Source organism: Heloderma suspectum, chromosome 12 (genome assembly GCF_057233095.1).
Source record: "Heloderma suspectum isolate Gila_16-S chromosome 12, 16-S_ref, whole genome shotgun sequence".
Classification (NCBI taxonomy): domain Eukaryota; kingdom Metazoa; phylum Chordata; class Lepidosauria; order Squamata; family Helodermatidae; genus Heloderma; species Heloderma suspectum.
Window position 1 is genome coordinate 19,277,860 of NC_139469.1, and position 15,526 is coordinate 19,293,385.

Genomic DNA, 15,526 nt, shown 5'->3' on the forward strand with positions numbered 1-15,526 from the left:
TTGTCTGGAAGACAAGATATTTGAGGACAGAGTGCCTCCTTCCACAATCCTGTGTCCACTTACTGGGAGAAAGCCCCATTGAACTTAATGGAATTTACTTCTAAGTAGACACGTATGGGATTGACCAGTAAGAAACTGAACTGCAAATCAGCAAGTCCCCAGTTTGAATCTCAATGTCATGCACTCATAAGGTGGTCTTAGGCAAACCACACTCTCTCAGCCTGTTTCTCCATCTGCAATATGGTTCCAGCCCAGCTATCTTAAGGAGCGCCTCCCGCAACACCAGACCGCCTGCTTAACAAGATCAGCCAGGACAGCTAGACTGGTGGGGACGAGGGAGAGGACCTTCTCTGTGGTGGCCCCCACTCTGTGGAACTCCCTCCTTAGGGAACTCCGCCATGCCCCTTCTTTAAGGAGCTTCCGCCGCGCATTAAAAACGTGGTTGTTCAGGCAGGCATTTGGGGTGGGTTAGGGTATTTTAGAAATATGGTGTTTCTACTGTAGAATTTTATTGTTTTAAACTGTTCTATTGTACACTCTACATCGCCCAGAGTGTCTGGGTGACCAGCCAGATGGGCGATTAATAAATTTAATAAATAAATAAAATATGGGAGATAATGATACTGACTTACCAAGGGTTGTTGAAAGGCTTACAGTGTAAGCCATCCAAGGATTACAACAAGACAATGCATATGAAGCACTTTGAAGGCTTGAAAGTGCTATACAAATGATGAGTATTAATTGGTTCTCATAGAGAAAAGTGATTCAAAAAAGCAAGTATTTTGGCATAGCAAAGTTGCATGTGCATGGAGTAGATGAAACCAATTAATTCCTTTCCAGCATCTAGTTACAGGACACCCAGGCTGCAATCCTGTGCACACTTGTTTGGGAGTCAGCACCACTGAACACAACGGAATTACTTCCATATAAACATGCAGCAGATTGCTCTGCCAATGTGTGAGAAGTTTTTCAACCACTTCAACTATATCCAGCAACATTCTCACTTGGTTTGATCCATACGTGCTTTTAACAAACCCTACATGGGGGGGGGGGGGACTGAGGAGCTGTAATCTACTACAAGGGTGGGCAGACCTCAAGTTTGCAAGATTTATTTTGGGTTTTTGTTTTTGTTTTTTTACTAAAAACTCAAGATCCACCAACTGAAGCCAGTTGCAAAAGATAAATACATAGAATTAAAATGAATTGTTTAAAATGTTTGTATGTTTACATACAGTGTTTACATATATTGCTTCCATTCTCTCTTTTAAGCTTGAGATTAGTCAAAGAAGTGGCTGAGGTTCTTTTCAACCACTCCAGAATCTTTGTTAGTTTCTTCCCTCAGTCAATGTAATCGAAAGCATAGCATTCAGGAGGAATCAAAGAGGAAATCAAGAGTCTTATAAACCATCGGTGTGCCAGTGGCAGGGCTAAGTCCCATTGGCAAAGTTTATTTAGTGAGGTAGGTACGAGGAGTAAGCCATTCACTTCTCTTTATAATACCAGTATTCTTTAGAAAGTGAAGAGCATGTATTTCTAGAACAGCCTCTCCCAACCTGGTGCCCTCCAAACGTGTTAGACTACATGCTGGCTGGAGAAGATGGGAGCTGTAGACCAAAATCAATGACAGAGTTCCACCTATTGCACACTGTAATAGAATCAAGTGCATTTTATCTTCCTCTAAGCTGCAACATTTCTAATTCCAAGCTAAAAAAAAAGTTGAAGGAAATCTGAGTACTTGAAAAAGTGGACGTTCAGCAAACGATGTTATACAATATAAAAATCCACAAAACTGTGTTGGATCCAAACTCTGTTCATTAAACATATTGAAATCAATGGGACAAGGTGGTCATTAATTAACTTAAGTCCAATTGACTTCAATGGGATCCAAGTTCAACTAAATTAGCCTGGAGCCAACCATGTTTCAACTTCAACAGTCATGTGTAAAATTCCTTCACACAAGTATCTTAAGAAGATTCATCTAAATAAGGCATATTGCGATATACTCAAGGCACTTTTAAGGACTTCTAGACTTTGGCTTCAAGGTGCCAAGATCTTAGTCCTGTGAATACTTCCACATTTAGCTTTAATCATTTGTGTATATTAACTGTTTGCAGGATTTATGCCCCCATTTTAAGGATCATCATGGGTATCACCATGGAGAAGTTTTTTAAAATGTAAATTCTGTTATCCAGAAGTTATTTTTAATCTGAATAACTGAATATAAATCCTTTAATGTCATTTAAGATGTGAGTAGTTCAGTTTCCAGCATAAATATAAAGCATACGTATTTAACAGAGATGTGGCTCCATTACACAGTGCAGATTCCAGGGAGTTAGAGATTTTTCAGTGAAGAAAACAGTCATTTCTTTGGAATTTCCCCAGGATCAGATGACTAAGATGATGTTCACATTTCTTTTCCATTATAAGTCACATAGTTAGTAGTACCAGCCTTCAACAAATTCTGGAAAGAAAAACAAATAACTAAAAGTAACATCTTTTTTTTAAAAAAATAGAAAGTTATTTCCCACCTAGAAAATCATCTTTATGGAATCGGCCAAATATGCTCCAGATGGCCTTCAAGGTACATTAAATACGATTCAGGAAAGCAACGTTATTACTATCGGCATTTCTTTATAAATTATTACTGTTCCGCTTAACTTTTGTATATCTTAGCACGTAGTACTGAAACTTAGTGAAGGTATTCTTGAACGCCAACCCTTCCATGGTCACTGCTCTTTCAGCATGTCTGTCCAAACCCATTCAAAGGGTCGGTTTGCACATCACACTGCAATTCCTGGGTGGAACATTGCCAGGGACAAGCGAAGCAACAAGCACGCTGCCTCCTGGGCACTCATGGTTTCCACTTGCAATTGATAACCCAGGAACACCCTGTTCTTGGGTTGTAGATGTGTTGGACTGCAACTCCCATCATCCCCATCCAGCATGGCCAGTGGCCATTCCTGCAATTGAAAAACCACTGATACTTGCTTTCCCATTTAGATGCTTCCAGATGTCTTGAACTACAACTTCCAACATTCCTGACCAATGGCCATGCTGGCTGGTGCTGGCAGGAGTTAGCGCCAGTTGGGGAAGCTATGCCCTGTACTTACTAAAAGCCAAGCAGGTGCATTCTGCCTTCAACAGCAGTTTCCAAGTTATTTTCAAAAGTAGTCTCGTGAAGAGCATGTCACTGACCCTAGATGTTACCAAGGAATGGATAACGGTGGCACAGCCGCTGCCCTCCAAACAAGGCTGGTAAAAAGCCATACCCAAGTTATCCACATCAAGTTCAAGAAATACTTCCAAACAGCAAACCTAACCCTTCAAGGAAAGCACAATACCATCCTAGAACAGGGAGACCTTCTCAACTGCATGCCCCTATCCCTGTATGCCATTAACATTTTAACCTTATCTAAGTAAATAAATAAAATCTAGATTCAGTTTCAGTTTATTAACCCTCATTCAGTCCCTAGCCATATGAAACTCCAGTATCAATTCAGGGCTACCATTGCTGAATGTAGCAGCGTATTGATAGTACTACATTCCAGATCAATAAATCCAGTGGTTTAAAGATCGCAGAATAACTGCCCTTAGAACCACTGCCTCAAAGAGTTCCAAGTCTTATGATCTGACACATGGAGATAAATTTACTGGTCTTCCTGGTGCACAGGAGATGACAAAATAAGAAGAATTTATCTTAGAACTGGAAAGCAAACGTGACAAGAGCATTCCTTTTCCTTTTAGATCAAGCAATTTGTATCTGAAAGAGGGAAAACCCACCCCACTTCACTTAAAATACACCTTGAGAGAAATCATAAATCAGAGAAGTTCATTTCATGTTCATAGTGGACTTTGAATTATTACTTATCTTAAAGATAGGTGAGTAATCTCCGTGAATTGTATGATACTCCACCAAGTACTATAGCCATGTGGTCAAAGTAAGCAGGTAAAGTCATGTATAAAAGTCAAGTACTAGAATAAGGCTTAGTAGTAGTATTAGGAGTACCACCTTAAACTACAAGCATTAACATTTCAAAACACAGGTTTTGCCTTTCTTGTTGCAGCCTTCTGGCTGGTTGGATGAAAAGGAGTACGGCAGCACCATTTTAAATTCTGCTTTGGGCAGGGATGAATCTTTCTACTTTGGACTCCCTTTGGGAGCCTTGTCCATTTGCTGCTACTCTCACTACCCCCACCCCCAACTCAATAGTCCTCTTCATGCATTAGAGTGAAAGGAGTTCATACACAGAGCATGAAGTGGGGCTGTCCCTGATGTTTGCGCATTGAGCACAGAGATCTGAAGAGGAACCCCTACATGTAAGCAGCAGCTCACACATGGGGAGTCCATGCTATCGGGACATCTAGTTTGGTCTACATGCAGTTGGTTTATAACATAAGGCAGAGCATGGTCTGTAAGTGGACCCGTTTGCAACTGCTTACAGGGGCCTGGCAAAGAGTGCTGGAGTAGGCAAATCATGGTTTGATTCTGCAAAGCAATCCTTATACTCAAGCATGCTCAGGATCACTCAGCATAGATCAGACGTTACTTCAGAGAGTTAAAGAGATCTCAAGTCCTCATTCTTGCTTTGTAAATCTCTCAGTCCCATCTTTATGAGAGTCAGACAGGCATGTATCCAAGACCAAGCTTTTTCAGTGGTGAAATTATTGTAAAACAACCTCCCATGTAAAGATGTGCCAGGACCCTTCTCTATTAATCTTCAGGGGGTAGCTGAAGATGTTTTTATTTCAGCGTTTAATTTTAGCCTTCAAATTGCTGCTCTGTTTTTGAACTTGGCTGCTTGTTTTAAACTGCCTGCTTTTATTGTGGTTTTATTATGACAATATTTTTATTGTTTTAATTTACTGCACAATCCTATGCATGTTTAGACAGAAAGAAGTTCTACAACTCCCAGCATGGCTACTGATGAGGGTGGAAGCCGAAACGTTTGGCTTAACATATATTTTAATGTATGGGACAAAACTCACCCCCCTCCCCAATATACTTTGCTCCCTCTGTGCCCCAAACTTTTTTCTGCTGCAGCTACTGCATCTTTTTTTCTTTCCTATTCTCTCCTCCACCACAAACCCACCCCCTCCATTTCATTATCCTCTTTTCCTTGTTTTTGTTTTAGTTAGAAAAGATAGGGGTGAGATCTCTGGTACCATCTAGTTGACTGCATATTGTTTCCACCAATGTACTTTAAAGTCATTATATTTGTAAAAAGCTCTGAAAACAGATGTCGAAGAGATCTGTTTTCATATTAGGACTAGGGAGACCTACCTTTAAATCCCCAGTCAGCCGTGAAGCACTCATCAGGTGCTTTGGGGCATTTATTAGTTTTATATTGTTTTTATTGCAATTTTATTTGCATTATGTTTATTAAAAATATAGTATGTTTTAGACAGTAAAATGCCTAGAAATTTTGTTTTTATGAGGCCTTGAAGACTTACTTGTTTACTCTGGCCTTCCCCGATTATATTTTATCAAACTGTTTTGGTCTGTAGCTGCAATTTTGTTGTAGGTTTTGTCTTGAGTTCGATCCCAGTGGAAGCTGGGTCCTCCTGGGTAGCTGGCTCAGGTCGACTCAGCCTTCAATCCTCCCGAGGTCAGTAAAATGAGTACCCAGCTTGCTGGGGGAAAGGTGGTCACGACTGGGGAAGGCAATGACAAACCACCCCACTACAGTCTGCCATGAAAACGCAGTGAAAGCAGCATCCCTCTAGGAGTCAGCAATGACTCGGTGCTTGCACAGGAGGAAACTTTCCTTTCCTTTTGTCTTATGCTGGTGTTGCTTGATTTTTGGAATGCTTGCCATTTTTACTACCACATGTTTTTTGTTGTTTATTCGTTCTGTCGCTTCTGACTCTTCGTGACTTCATGGACCACCCCACGCCAGAAATTCCTGTCGGCCGTCGCCACCCCCAGCTCCCCCAAGGTCGAGCCCGTCACCTCGAGAATATCATCCATCCATCTTGCTCTTGGTCGGGCCCTCTCCCTTTTGCCTTCCACTTTCCCTAGCATCAGCATCTTCTCCAGGGTATCCTGTCTTCTCATTATGTGGCCAAAGTACTTCAGTTTTGATTTTATTGCTGTCTGTCGTCTTGGGAGGAATCCTGAAAGGTGACCTGGAAATACGTTATGGTTTTTTTTTAAATACATTTATTAAGGGTGCAATCCTATGCACGTCTGGACAGAAAAAAAGTTATTTCTTCTTTCCCCGTCTGGGAGCTGTAGAACTTTTCCTGTCTAAACTCGCCTACGATTATGCCTTAAATGGATTAGCTAACTTACCTCACAGGGTTGTTGCCCAGCAGGCCAAATGTGAGTGTGGGATCTGTCTGCAGCTGGCCTTTCCTCTGCCAGAGAGAATTCGGATTTGAAATTCGAGAGCCCGGTGTGGTGTGTAGCGCGGCTTTGTGTTGCAAGCCTACCTGAGTCGACCAGGGATAGTGCCCAGTGTTAGTCTTACGTAGAGTAGTCCCACTGAAATGAATGGGGCTTCAGCTGGTTGTGGCTAACCTAAGTCCCATTCATGCCGATGGATCTACTTTAAGTGGGACTAGCTTAAGTAGATACTAAGTAGATACTACCCCAAATCCACAACTCTGCCACGAAGCTCTCATGAGGCGCCCTCGGGCCTGTCCCGCCACACAAACCCTCTCTTTCTCAGCTGTTACACAGCCCACCCCACAGGGCTGTTGTGAAAGCGAGAGAGAGGAGGGGGGCGAGGAGAGAGGCCCGTGGGCCTGTTTGAGCTCCGCCGAGGGGAAGAGCCACAAAGCACGATGAGCCCGCCATGAACTCCGCGGAGGCTTCCTCCAGCGACAGCACCCACCTCCCACCCCGACGGCGCCCTTCAGGCGGGCTCCAGCGCGTCGGGGGTCGTCGTCGCCGCCGCGGGCGAGCGGGCGAATTGGGCGCGGGGCCGCGCGGGGCACGGCGGGCGCGGGAGGGCGGCGAGCGTGTCCGAGAAGCGGCGGCTGAGCGAGCGGACGAGGCGCGACAGCCCCCGGCGCGGGCCTGCCGCCTTGGGCGCCGGCCCGAGGCCCACGTCGTCCTGCAGCTCGGCCGGCGGCACCTCCAGGTTGCCCACGTACCACAGGACCCACCACAGCAGGCTGAGGAAGATGCCCACGCCGCCGCCGTAGATGAGCAAGTCCGCGAAGGAGACGTCGACGAAGACGCCCGCCAGCAGGACGGCCAGGCCCGCCGCGTCGAAGAGCAGCGCCAGGTACAACGAGCCCTGGCACCGGCCCAGCCCGCCGGGGCCCGCGGGCGCGTCCATGGGGCGAGGGCGGCGGCGGCGCGGGGGAAGCCGGCGCCCGGCACCGCCGCGGCGGCTGGCGGGGAGGGCGCGCCCCTCAACCCCTGAGGCCCGGAGGACGCGCGCCTGAGGCGGCGCCCCGCTCCCCGCAGCGGCCGCCCCGGCCGGGATGGGCAGCAGCAGGGAAGGAGCGGAGGGAGGGAGTCGAGAACCCCCCCCTCCTCACGCCCCCCCCCCCGGTGATGCCTGCGCCTCAGGAGGAGGAGGAGGAGGTATCACCTGTGCCTGACGGGACGCCTCCCTAGCAGGTATTTGAGGAGATGGTATCACCTGTGCCTGACGGGACGCCTCCCTAGCAGGTATTTGAGGAGATGGTATCACCTGTGCCTGACGGGACGCCTCCCTAGCAGGTATTTGAGGAGATGGTATCACCTGTGCCTGACGGGACGCCTCCCTAGCAGGTATTTGAGGAGATGGTATCACCTGTGCCTGACGGGACGCCTCCCTAGCAGGTATTTGAGGAGATGGTATCACCTGTGCCTGACGGGACGCCTCCCTAGCAGGTATTTGAGGAGATGGTATCACCTGTGCCTGACGGGACGCCTCCCTAGCAGGTATTTGAGGAGATGGTATCACCTGTGCCTGACGGGACGCCTCCCTAGCAGGTATTTGAGGAGATGGTATCACCTGTGCCTGACGGGACGCCTCCCTAGCAGGTATTTGAGGAGATGGTATCACCTGTGCCTGACGGGACGCCTCCCTAGCAGGTATTTGAGGAGATGGTATCACCTGTGCCTGACGGGACGCCTCCCTAGCAGGTATTTGAGGAGATGGTATCACCTGTGCCTGACGGGACGCCTCCCTAGCAGGTATTTGAGGAGATGGTATCACCTGTGCCTGACGGGACGCCTCCCTAGCAGGTATTTGAGGAGATGGTATCACCTGTGCCTGACGGGACGCCTCCCTAGCAGGTATTTGAGGAGATGGTATCACCTGTGCCTGACGGGACGCCTCTCTAGCAGGTATTTGAGGAGATGGTATCACCTGTGCCTGACGGGACGTCTCTCTAGCAGGTATTTGAGGAGATGGTATCACCTGTGCCTGACGGGACGCCTCTCTAGCAGGTGCCACCCCGCAGCCCCTGGGAGAAATGATGGGAAAGCACTTCCCTGCTCTTTCCTAGCAGTCTTTGAGGGGGAAGCATCATAGGTACTACTGCTTTGAGGGGGAAACGTACTATTACTACAATACAAACTACTACTAGAGAGATGCCCCCTCATGCCCCCCCACCAGGTGATGCCTGAGCCTCAGGAGGAGGAGGAGGTGGTATTACCTGTACCTGAAGGGACGCCTCTCTAGCAGGTGCCACCTCGCAGCCCCTGGGAGAGATGGGAAATCTCTTCCCTGCGCTTTCCTTGCAGTCTTCGAGGGGGAAGCATCATAGGTACTACTGCTTTGAGGGGGAAACAGGCTAGTACTACAGTACATACTACTAGTAGAGAGATGCCCCCTCACGCCCCCCCCCCAGGTGATGCCTGCACCTCAGGAGGAGGAGGAGGAGGTATCACCGGTACCTGAAGGGACGCCTCTCTAGCACGTGCCACCTCGCAGCCCCTGGGAGAGACAGGAAAGCTCTTCCCTTCGCTTTCCTTGCAGTCTTCAAGGGGGAAGCATCATAGGTACTACTGCTTTGAGGGGGAAACACGCTAGTACTACAATACGTACTACTAGTAGAGAGATGCCCCCTCATGCCCCCCCCCAGGTGATGCCTATACCTCAGGAGGAAGAGGAGGTAGTTGTATCACCTGTACCTGAAGGGTCGCCTCTCTAGCAGGCGCCACCTCGCTGCCTCTGGGAGAGACGGGAAAGCTCTTCCCTGCGGTTTCCTTGCAGTCTTCGAGGGGGAAGCATCATAGGTACTACTGCTTTGAGGGGGAAACATGCTAGTACTTCTACAATATATACTATCAGTACAGAAATTTATACCATCAGCAGAGAAACGTACAATATATACTTCCAGTAGAGAAACGCCTCACGCCCCCCCCCCCCGCCAGGTGATGCCTATACCTCAGCAGGAGGTGGAGAAGGAGGTGGTATCACCTGTACCTGAAGGGACGGCTCTCTATCAGGTGCCACCCCGCAGCCCCTGGGAGAAACCGGAAAGCTCTTCCCTGCACTTTCCTTGCAGTCTTCGAGGGGGAAGCATCATAGGTACTACTGCTTTGAGGGGGAAACAGGCTAGTACTACAGTACATAGTACTAGCAGAGAGATGCCCCCTCACGCCCCCCCCAGGTGATGCCTGCGCCTCAGGAGGAGGAGGAGGTGGTATCACCTGTACCTGATGGGACGCCTCTCTAGCAGGTGCCACCCCGCAGCCCCTGGGAGAGGCGGGAAAGCTCTTCCCTGCGCTTTCCTTGCAGTCTTCAAGGGGGAAGCATCATAGGTACTACTGCTTTGAGGGGGAAACATGCTAGTACTTCTCCAATATATACTAACAGTACAGAAATTTATACTATCAGCAGAGAAACGTACAATATATAGTACCAGTAGAGAAACGCCTCATGCCCCCCCCCCCACCAGGTGATGCCTATACCTCAGGAGGAGTAGGAGGTGGTATCACCTGTACCTGAAGGGCCGCCTCTCTAGCAGGCGCCACCTCGCAGCCCCTGGGATAGACGGGAAAGCTCTTCCCTGCGGTTTCCTTGCAGTCTTTGAGGGGGAAGCATCATAGCTACTACTTTGAGGGGGAAACATACTAGTACTTCTCCAATATATACTATAAGTAGAGAAATATATACTGTCAGCAGAGAAACGTACAATATATTCTACCAGTAGAGAAACGCCCCCCCCCACCAGGTGATGCCTATACCTCAGGAGGAGTAGGAGGTAGTATCACCTGTACCTGAAGGGACGCCTCTCTAGCAGGTGCCACCTCGCAGCCCCTGGGAGTGACAGGAAAGCTCTTCCCTGCACTTTCCTTGCAGTCTTCGAGGGGGAAGCATCATAGGTACTACTGCTTTGAGGGGGAAACAGGCTAGTACTACAGTACATACTACTAGTAGAGAGATGCCCCCTCACGCCCCCCCCAGGTGATGCCTGCGCCTCAGGAGGAGGAGGAGGAGGTATCACCGGTACCTGAAGGGACGCCTCTCTAGCAGGTGCCACCTCGCAGCCCCTGGGAGAGACAGGAAAGCTCTTCCCTTCGCTTTCCTTGCAGTCTTCAAGGGGGAAGCATCATAGGTACTACTGCTTTGAGGGGGAAACACGCTAGTACTACAATACGTACTACTAGTAGAGAGATGCCCCCTCATGCCCCCCCCAGGTGATGCCTATACCTCAGGAGGAAGAGGAGGTAGTGGTATCACCTCTACCTGCAGGGTCGCCTCTCTAGCAGGCGCCACCTCGCTGCCTCTGGGAGAGACGGGAAAGCTCTTCCCTGCGCTTTCCTTGCAGTCTTCGAGGGGGAAGCATCATAGGTACTACTGCTTTGAGGGGGAAACATGCTAGTACTTCTACAGTATATACTATCAGTACAGAAATTTATACCATCAGGAGAAACGTACAATATATACTTCCAGTAGAGAAACGCCTCACGCCCCCCCCCCCACCAGGTGATGCCTATACCTCAGCAGGAGAAGGAGGAGGAGGTGGTATCACCTGTACCTGAAGGGACGCCTCTCTAGCAGGTGCCACCCCGCAGCCCCTGGGAGAAACTGAAAAGCTCTTCCCCGCACTTTCCTTGCAGTCTTCGAGGGGGAAGTATCATAGGTACTACTGCTTTGAGGGGGAAACAGGCTAGTACTACAGTACATAGTAGTAGCAGAGAGATGCCCCCTCATGCCCCCCCCAGGTGATGCCTATACCTCAGGAGGAGGTGGAGAAGGAGGTGGTATCACCTGTACCTGACGGGACGCCTCTCTAGCAGGTGCCACCCCGCAGCCCCTGGGAGAGGCGGGAAAGCTCTTCCCTGCGCTTTCCTTGCAGTCTTCGAGAGGGAAGCATCATAGCTACTACTGCTTTGAGGGGGAAACAGGCTAGTACTACAGTACATACTACTAGTAGAGAGAGGCCCCCTCATGCCCCCCCCAGGTGATGCCTGAGCCTCAGGAGGAGGAGGAGGTGGTATCACCTGTACCTGACGGGACGCCTCTCTAGCAGGTGCCACCCCACAGCCCCTGGGAGAGACGGGAAAGCTCTTCCCTGCGCTTTCCTTGCAGTCTTCGAGGGGGAAGCATCATAGGTACTACTGCTTTGAGGGGGAAACATGCTAGTACTTCTCCAATATATACTATCAGTACAGAAATTTATACCATCAGCAGAGAAACGTACAATATATACTTCCAGTAGAGAAACGCCTCACGCCCCCCCCACCAGGTGATGTCTATACCTCAGGAGGAGGTGGAGGAGGAGTTGGTATCACCTGTACTTGAAGGGACGCCTCTCTAGCAGGTGCCAGTTCGCAGCCCCTGAGAGAGACGGGAAAGCACTTCCCTGCTCTTTCCTAGCAGTCTTTGAGGGGGAAGTATCATAGGTACTTCTGCTTTGAGGGGGAAACATACTATTACTACAATACAAACTACTAGTAGAGAGATGCCCCCTCATGCCCCCCCACCAGGTGATGCCTGAGTCTCAGGAGGAGGAGGAGGTAGTGGTATCACCTGTACCTGAAGGGAAGCCTATCTAGCAGGTGCCACCCCGCAGCCCCTGGGAGGGGTGGGAAAGCTCTTCCCTGCGCTTTCCTTGCAGTCTTCGAGGGGGAAGCATCATAGGTACTACTGCTTTGAGGGGGAAACACGCTAGTACTACAATACGTACTACTAGTAGAGAGATGCCCCCTCATGCCCCCCCCAGGTGATGCCTATACCTCAGGAGGAAGAGGAGGTAGTGGTATCACCTCTACCTGCAGGGTCGCCTCTCTAGCAGGCGCCACCTCGCTGCCTCTGGGAGAGACGGGAAAGCTCTTCCCTGCGCTTTCCTTGCAGTCTTCGAGGGGGAAGCATCATAGGTCCTACTGCTTTGAGGGGGAACAGGCTAGTACTACAGTACATACTACTAGTAGAGAGATGCCCCCTCACGCCCCCCCCAGGTGATGCCTGCGCCTCAGGAGGAGGAGGTATCACCTGTACCTGACGGGACACCTCTCTAGCAGGTGCCACTTTGCAGCCCCTGGGAGAGACGGGGAAGCTCTTCCCTGCTCCTTCCTTGCAGTCTTCGAGAGGAAGCATCATAGGTACTACTGCTTTGAGAGGGAAACATGCTAGTACTACGATACATACCACTAGTACAGAGAGGCCCCCTCACCCCCCCCAGGTGATGCCTGAGCCTCAGGAGGAGGAGGAGGTGGTATTACCTGTACCTGAAGGTATGCCTCTCTAGCAGGTGCCACCTTGCAGCCCCCGAGAGAGACGGGGAAAGCACTTCCCTGCTCTTTCCTTACAGTCTTTGAAGGTGAAACATTATACTAGTACAATACATACTACTACTGGAGAGACATCGCCCCCCCTACCAATGCCTCAAGCAGGTGATGGCTGCAACCCAAGAGTAAGTATCACCTGTACCTGAAGTGACCCCTCTTGAGCAGGTGTCACCTCACTGTCTTTGAAAAAGACAGGGAAAGCACTTCCCTGCTGTTTCTTTCCAGTCTTTGAGGGGGAAATATCGTACCCACTACTACTTTGAGGGAGAACCATCATACTACTACCATAATACATACTGGTAGTACTGCAACACACTATGTCGGGGTGGGCAACTTGTGGCCCTCCAGATGTTTTGGCCTACAACTCCCCTCACTATTGGCTATCCATCATACACAGTTTTTACTACCACTACTACTTATTCTTTTCTCTCTCCCCTCCCCAAGGAACTTGGACTGCTTGAGAGGGCATGCCATTTCTTCTGTCACCAGTTCTACTTTTTAAAAATTGTATTTTAACATATTTTATTGTCTTAATTTATTTTAAATTGTTTTTGTAAGCTGCCTTGAGTGCCATTTTTTGGGGTAGAAAGCTGGAGTATAAAGCAAATAAATAAATAAATAAAAATACAATGTTACACCATTTTAGGTGTGTAAACCTCCCTGAGGGCACCTGCCAGTTGGGCGGTATATAAATGGAAAAACTTAATACATAAATTAAGTAAATAAATGGATTCTGCTCTTCCTCCAGGGAACTTAAGAGTACCCAAGGTGGCAATATCATACTCACACCGTCTTGTTTAGTTATATTATGCTTACACTTTGTCTTCCTCCAAGGAGCTCAGGGGTGGAGACTTCATGATTTTCCCTCTTCTGATTTTGTCCTCCCCACTCTCCATTTTATCTTGAAAACCACTCTGTGAGGTAAGTTAGGCTGAACAAGAATAGTGACTGTCCAGTAAGCTTCATAGCTTGTTATTAATCAGTTAATAACTGTATTAGGAAAATGTAGTATAATTCAGAAAAAAGTGACAGTGCTGCCATCTCATACACACCCTCCCTTATTCTCACAAAACCCTGTGTGGTAGTTTAGGTTGAGAGATAGAAGTGACTGGCAGGTAAGCTTCATGGCTGTCAGTGGTGCAGCTAAGTATTTTTGGACTCTGGACTCAGTGGTCTTACAGGGCCCCTTTAGATGGTGATGTGCATCACTTCAGTTGTGAAGCAAACAACTAACATTTCTCCCCCTGCCACCATTCCATGCTTTACAACTGCTTCTACATGTCTGATATGTTAGAGCAAACAAAAAACCTGTTTTTTCCAACCCTGATTAAAAAAAAACAAATACTTAGAACATGTGTCAATTTGCATTTTAAAGTAGTGTATATTTAAAATAAAAATAACGACCTGGTTAGGTGTAACCATAGACATGCCCAGCTGAATATAATATGTTTAGAAGAAAGAAGAAAAGGGCGCTGCAGCTACTGGTGTCAGCCTGGTGAGCCCAGGATCCCTATGCTATGCTTGCCCAGCTGCTGACACTTGTTGGGCCCTGCCCCCATCAGCAGTCTGGGTGGTTATTTGGGGTGGGGGGAGGGCTGAATGTTGGCCCTAAGGTTCAGCCCTAGCTGCACCACTGGGCTGTTATTAATGCCTTATTGAATTTGGCGGGGGTTCAGCAAGATACTTCAGTGTCAAAGGATCACAAGTTTTGACATCTCTTGACTCAGAGCCTGCCTCTCCTGATTCCCCAGCGCAACTGACATTCTCCGCTGAATTACAACCAAGAAGATAAAAAAAAAAAAGTTTAACATAACAGGAATATTAAATTAGAGGAGAAAAGAATTTGGGAAGGAGGGAAGTTTTAGCATAGGGGTGAGATTCTCGTCAAAGATTAGTGTTCGGTTTCAGAACAACTGGAGAGAAAAGCAGTCAAATTGCATTGAATTTCTCTGATTTAGTCCTCTTGTAATATATTGTTCGTATCATTCTTTAACCTTGATGGCTGAATGCAGGATTTCAATCCAAGTCTCCCAGCTGTACATTGTGATTCTATGGAGTCTTGAGAGTACATCCCACTAAAGTTCCACGGGACTTCCAAATAAATGTGCATATGATTGCAGTTCAAGACTCCAGTATTGTCCACTGGACCGCATTGGCTCCAAATCAAGCTAACCAAGTAACTGATGGTTTCCACCTTTGTGGGGGGGGGGGGTTCTCCTAACTCCTGAAGAGACACATGTAAAGCCAGATTGCAGTATACGATTGTGTCTTCAAAAGTTAAAATCCTACCCACACTTCCTTGGGAATAAGTCCCATTGAAGGGGGGGGCGGTACTTCTGAATAAACGTGGATGGGAACAGGCTGCAGAGCTGATATCCTACATACACCTCCTGGGGGTGCTTACGCTGAAGTAACATCATGTTTTATGTGAAAACTGCAGTTATTCTGCTTAATTCCCAGCTATTGTTGTTAAAAGGCAGCCATTAAATGCTTCACCCAACAAAAGTTGTTTTTATCTGGCCTGCACGGTAGCATAATTCTACTTAATTCCCACGTGGACTCCAGAGTAGTCTAACAAAGTGTAGTTAAATCCCTTTTTAAGTCAGAAATATCCAAAAAGGGCTTTCATCAATGGGGATGTGGGGGGTGGGTAGCTGTATTTTGCTAATCCAATAAAAAAGATCAAAGAGTCTTGGGGCATCTTAAAGACTAACATATTTATTGTATATAGAAAACAAAGGCAGCTGAATTGGTCAAGAAAAATTCCAAAATCATATATAGTATAATAACTTTACCTAGGACAACCCAAAGTTCGCAGAAGTGTGCAAGCTTTGGAGCTCTCCA

At 48.0% G+C, this 15,526-nt stretch overlaps 1 pseudogene across 1 annotated transcript; it reads right to left on the minus strand.

Moving 5' to 3' along the window:
* Positions 1-1,094: 1,094 nt before the first annotated feature.
* On the minus strand, positions 1,095-7,458 carry LOC146336647 (transmembrane protein 238 pseudogene; annotated as a pseudogene). Its single transcript, XR_014785562.1, has 2 exons — positions 6,837-7,458; positions 1,095-2,461 (listed from the first exon to the last, which is right to left on the minus strand). The product of XR_014785562.1 is annotated as a transmembrane protein 238 pseudogene (transcript).
* Positions 7,459-15,526: the final 8,068 nt, after the last annotated feature.